Source organism: Patiria miniata, unplaced genomic scaffold (genome assembly GCF_015706575.1).
Source record: "Patiria miniata isolate m_02_andy unplaced genomic scaffold, ASM1570657v1 HiC_scaffold_13, whole genome shotgun sequence".
NCBI classification, from domain to species: domain Eukaryota; kingdom Metazoa; phylum Echinodermata; class Asteroidea; order Valvatida; family Asterinidae; genus Patiria; species Patiria miniata.
This window is the reverse complement of record NW_024037051.1, coordinates 15,978,597-15,983,596: the sequence shown is the minus strand read 5'-3', so window position 1 is coordinate 15,983,596 and position 5,000 is coordinate 15,978,597. Positions and strand designations below refer to the sequence as shown.

Genomic DNA, 5,000 nt, shown 5'->3' with positions numbered 1-5,000 from the left:
CGCGCTCTCTGCCCCGACGGCCGGGTATGGGCGGCACGCTCAGCGCCATCCATTTTCAGGGCTAGTTGATTCGGCAGGTGAGTTGTTACACACTCCTTGGCGGATTCCGACTTCCATGGCCACCGTCCTGCTGTCTGTATCAACCAACGCCTTTTCTGGGCTCTGATGAGCGTCGGCCGCAATGCGGCGCCGTAACCCGGCGTTCGGTTCATCCCGCAGCGCCAGTCCTGCTTACCAAGAATGGCCCACTGGGCGCCCGTGCATTCCGGCCCGGCCCCGAGCCGGCGGGTCGGGCCCCGCACCAATTTAAAGTTTGAGAATAGGTTGAGGTCGTTTCGGCCCCAAGGCCTCTAATCATTCGCTTTACCGGATGCAACTGTTTCCCGGGCGCCAGCTATCCTGAGGGAAACTTCGGAGGGAACCAGCTACTAGACGGTTCGATTAGTCTTTCGCCCCTATACCCAAGTCGGACGATCGATTTGCACGTCAGAATCGCTGCGGACCTCCACCAGAGTTTCCTCTGGCTTCGTCCTGCTCGGGCATAGTTCACCATCTTTCGGGTCCTAGCGTGCCCGCTCTTCCTCCGCCACAGCCGCGGGGGGCGTGGCAGGGCGGCGGTGCGCCGGCCGCCTGGCGGCCGGATCCCGCCTCGGCCGGACCGGAGCCGGCTTCACTCTCGTTTCGCCTCGGGGCCTCGCACTGCGGCCCCCCGACTCGCGGGCCCGATAGACTCCTTGGTCCGTGTTTCAAGACGGGTCGGCAAGGCTCGCCACAATCGCCCGCGGACGCCCGGGCGCCCTGTCGCGGCCGACACCGGACCGCGCGGGAACCGCCGCACCGCCGCCACCGGGAACGGTCGCGGCGGGCGGAGCTCGACCGCCGGCCCGGGCGGCCCGGCCCGAGGCGCCGAAGCGCCGGGCAGGCGCGGCCCGTCGTCCCTTCCTCGATCGGACCGCCGGCGCAACCACGGCCGGGCTGTAGGCTCTCCGACCGGCTCCCCCGTCGGCGAGCCGGCTTGGCCGGAGGAACCCCGCCCGGCCGGCCTCTGCCGGCGACTGTGCCCGACCGGTCGCGGGCGCCGCGCCCGGGAGAAGTGCACGCGGCACGGCGCGGAGGCGCCACCGGGCCCCGCCCCACGCAGAGGAGGGTGCGGGGCCGCGGCTGGCACCGCGCCGGCCGCGCTGAATCTCCCGGGCCCGATCTGCGCGGCCCTCCCGTTTGCTTCTCGGCGGCTTCACGTACTCTTGAACTCTCTCTTCAGAGTGCTTTTCAACTTTCCCTCACGGTACTTGTGCTCTATCGGTCTCGTGCAGGTATTTAGCCTTGGATGGAGTTTACCACCCGCCTTTGGGCTGCGCTACAAAACAACCCGACTCCCGGAAGCCCTGGTCCGCGACCGGCCGGCGCCCGCAGGGGCCTGACACCCGCCCTGGGACGTGTGGGGCCTCGATCAGAAGGACCTCGCCGACGCGGCCGCAGGCTCGGACTTCCTTACGCCACAGTTCCCGCGGGCCCGCGTGGGGCCCGGGGATTCGGCGCTGGGCTCTTCCCGCTTCGCTCGCCGCTACTGGGGGAATCCTGGTTAGTTTCTTTTTCCTCCGCTTAGTGATATGCTTAAATCCAGCGGGTCCTCTCGCCCGACCTGAGGTCGATGGTTCAAAGGTTTAGTTTGTGCCACTCGCTTCTCTTCGCGAGGTGTCTCGTTTTTTGTTCCGTGCCTCCCCGGGAGCCCGCCCGGCGCGCCCGTGGGGTGGGCGCTGCCAAGGAGGGGGGCTCCCCTCCGCGGCCCGTCAGCGCGGGCCCTGCCTCTTCCTCTAACCGGCGGACTGGCCCGCCTCTCGGCCCCTCGCTCGGTCGCGGTGCGGACACCGGCGGCCTTCGGCCCCGGCCGGAACCGGGGACTGCTCCCGTCGGCGGGGCCCTCCGAAACCGTGGGTGGGGCGGATAACTAAAGCCGACCGGCCACGCCACGGCGGATTCCCCGGGAGCGCCCCGGAACGGCTCGCCAAAGCCGCACCGGGCCGGTGCTGGCCGCCCGCGACCGGGGCGGGAGAGAGCGGGACGCGTCGGGACGCCCGTCCGGTTCGCCACCTCGACACCTCGGAATTTCTCGGATCCCCTCATGCCGCCTGCAGCTAGTGTCCTCGCGGGGGAAGGGGGCCCCCGCGGCTGCCGGCCGGCGCTGTCGCGCCGCGCGGACGGGCAAGGGTCTGCCCGCCGCGGCGGCGATTTCTAACATCACGACCCTCAGGCGGACGAGGCCCGGGCCGCGGGGGGCCCGGGCCGCCATGTGCGTTCGAAATGCCGATGATCACTGCGTTCTGCAATTCACACTGATTCTCGCAGCTGGCTGCGTTCTTCATCGGCGCACGAGCCGAGTGATCCACCGCCAAGAATTGTCACTCGTTTATTGGTTTGGGGAACCGCACTACTCTGTCGATCACCGTGGGATGACCGCGCCGGTGGTCGGCGGCGCGGAGCATCAAAGTCAAAAGACCACCAGGGCGGGAGCCGAACCGATGGGGGGACCGGGCGCCTCTGCGGGGCGGCCCCTTCCCCGGGGCCGCCGGCCGCGGTCCGGCGCGGCAGCCGGACAAAAACCGATCCCCGCGGTCCATTCGAGACCTAGCCCGAGCGTCCCCGGGCCCCGAGTTCTGTGGGCGACCCGCTCCCGGCCGCGCCGTCTCCCCCACGCGGGGCACTGGCCGGCGGCACTGGGGCGGCGCTTCCAAAACCCTGGCGTGGGTCACTCCCGCCTACACCCGGAAGACAGCACGTTGGCCGCCCCACCGGAGCGGGGGCCGGCCGGGGACAACCAAAACCGCGGGCCCCTCGGAAGGCCGGGTTTTTCTCTCTCTCTGATCGGTAATGATCCTTCCGCAGGTTCACCTACGGAAACCTTGTTACGACTTTTACTTCCTCTAAATGATCAAGTTCGATCGTCTTCCGGGCGCACGAGCGAGGCGCCGGGGGCGCCCCGCCGCGGCCCGTCCGAGGATCTCACTAAACCATTCAATCGGTAGTAGCGACGGGCGGTGTGTACAAAGGGCAGGGACGTAATCAACGCGAGCTGATGACTCGCGCTTACTGGGAATTCCTCGTTTAAGGGAGACAATTGCAACTCCTATCCCAAGCACGAAGGGGGTTCAACGGATTGCCCAGACCTTCCGGCCAAGGGACGGGACCCGCTGACCCCTTCAGTGTAGCGCGCGTGCGGCCCCGGACATCTAAGGGCATCACAGACCTGTTATTGCTCAATCTCGCGTGGCTGAACGCCACTTGTCCCTCTAAGAAGTCAGCGCCCGGCGCGGCGGCCGGCGCGCACTATTTAGCAAGCCAGAGTCTCGTTCGTTATCGGAATTAACCAGACAAATCGCTCCACCAACTAAGAACGGCCATGCACCACCACCCACAGAATCAAGAAAGAGCTCTCAATCTGTCAATCCTCACTGTGTCCGGGCCGGGTGAGTTTCCCCGTGTTGAGTCAAATTAAGCCGCAGGCTCCACTCCTGGTGGTGCCCTTCCGTCAATTCCTTTAAGTTTCAGCTTTGCAACCATACTTCCCCCCCGGAACCCAAAGACTTTGGTTTCCCGCAGACTGCCCGCCGCGTCATTGGAGTAACGCCGGCGGATCGCCAGTCGGCATCGTTTTATGGTTAGAACTAGGGCGGTATCTGATCGCCTTCGAACCTCTAACTTTCGTTTTGATTAATGAAAACATTCTTGGCAAATGCTTTCGCAGTCGGTCGTCTTGCGGCGATCCAAGAATTTCACCTCTCACACCGCAGTACGAATGCCCCCGTCAGTCCCTCTTAATCATTACCTCGAGTTCCGAAAACAACGCAATAGAACCGAGGGTCCTATTCCATTATTCGCTCTGCTGTCCAGGCGGTCGGCCTGCTTTGAACACTCCAATTTTTTCAAAGTAAACGTTTCGGCCGCGCTCGCACTCAGTCAAGAGAACCGGGCGGAGACCGAGAGGAAGGCCAGGCTGGCAGTGGCGCGCCTTGCGGCGGACCGCCAGCCTGCGCCCAAGATCCAACTACGAGCTTTTTACCTGCAGCATTTTAAATATACGCTATTGGAGCTGGAATTACCGCGGCTGCTGGCACCAGACTTGCCCTCCAATAGATCCTCGTTAAAGGATTTAAAGTGTACTCATTCCAATTACAGGGCCTCGAAAGAGTCCTGTATTGCTATTTTTCGTCACTACCTCCCCGTGTCGGGAGTGGGTAATTTGCGCGCCTGCTGCCTTCCTTGGATGTGGTAGCCGTTTCAAGCTCCCTCTCCGGAATCGAACCCTGATTCTCCGTTACCCGTTACGACCATGGTAGGCCATAACGTACCATCGAAAGTTGATAGGGCAGACATTCGAAGGATCCGTCGCCGGTGCGAGGACCGTGCGATCGCCAGGTTATCCAGAGTTCACCAACGGAGCCGGGACGAGCCCGGGTTGTCTTGTTCCTAATAAAGCACGCCTCCCGTAAGGTCGGCGCTTGCTGGCATGTATTAGCTCTAGAATTACCACAGTTATCCATGTAGGAGGATGCGCTCCAAGGAACCATAACTGATTTAATGAGCCATCCGCAGTTTTCGCTTGTAAAAGCTTTTACTTAGACATGCATGGCTTAATCTTTGAGACAAGCATATGACTACTGGCAGGATCAACCAGGTAGCCCTCTCGGGGCCGTGCGGGCCGCGCCCGCCTCGCCGGGGCGGGGCGCGCGCCCGTCTCTCTCGGGCGGACGCAGCCGCGCGGCCTGGGCCGCGGCGCCGGTGTCATTCTCTCTCTCGAGCCTCCGCACGGGCCGTTCGGCTCTCTCTCTGTCTTCCGGGGCCGTCCCGGGCGGGCCCGCTCTTGCCCGCCCGCGCCCTTTGCCCTCCGACTCCCCTCGTTTCATTCCCGCGGTCCCGCCGGTCCCCCCCGGGGGGGGGCCCGCCTCGTCCGCCGCCCGGCGGGCTGCTGCCCGCCGCCCCGTTCCGCCGCCGGGGCTGCGGCT

At 64.7% G+C, this 5,000-nt stretch overlaps 3 non-coding genes across 3 annotated transcripts in view; all 3 read right to left on the bottom strand.

The window, feature by feature from the left end:
• LOC119721656 overlaps positions 1-1,651 on the bottom strand; it is a 4,032-nt gene extending 2,381 nt beyond the window's left edge. Inside the window, exon 1 of the ribosomal RNA XR_005270248.1 lies at positions 1-1,651. This exon is cut by the window's left edge and continues 2,381 nt beyond it. This is a non-coding gene — a ribosomal RNA (large subunit ribosomal RNA).
• A 590-nt stretch (positions 1,652-2,241) lies between these two features.
• On the bottom strand, positions 2,242-2,398 carry LOC119721670. The gene has a single exon (XR_005270262.1). It is a non-coding gene; the product is annotated as a 5.8S ribosomal RNA (ribosomal RNA).
• A 468-nt stretch (positions 2,399-2,866) lies between these two features.
• On the bottom strand, positions 2,867-4,675 carry LOC119721626. Its single transcript, XR_005270219.1, has one exon. It is a non-coding gene; the product is annotated as a small subunit ribosomal RNA (ribosomal RNA).
• Positions 4,676-5,000: the final 325 nt, after the last annotated feature.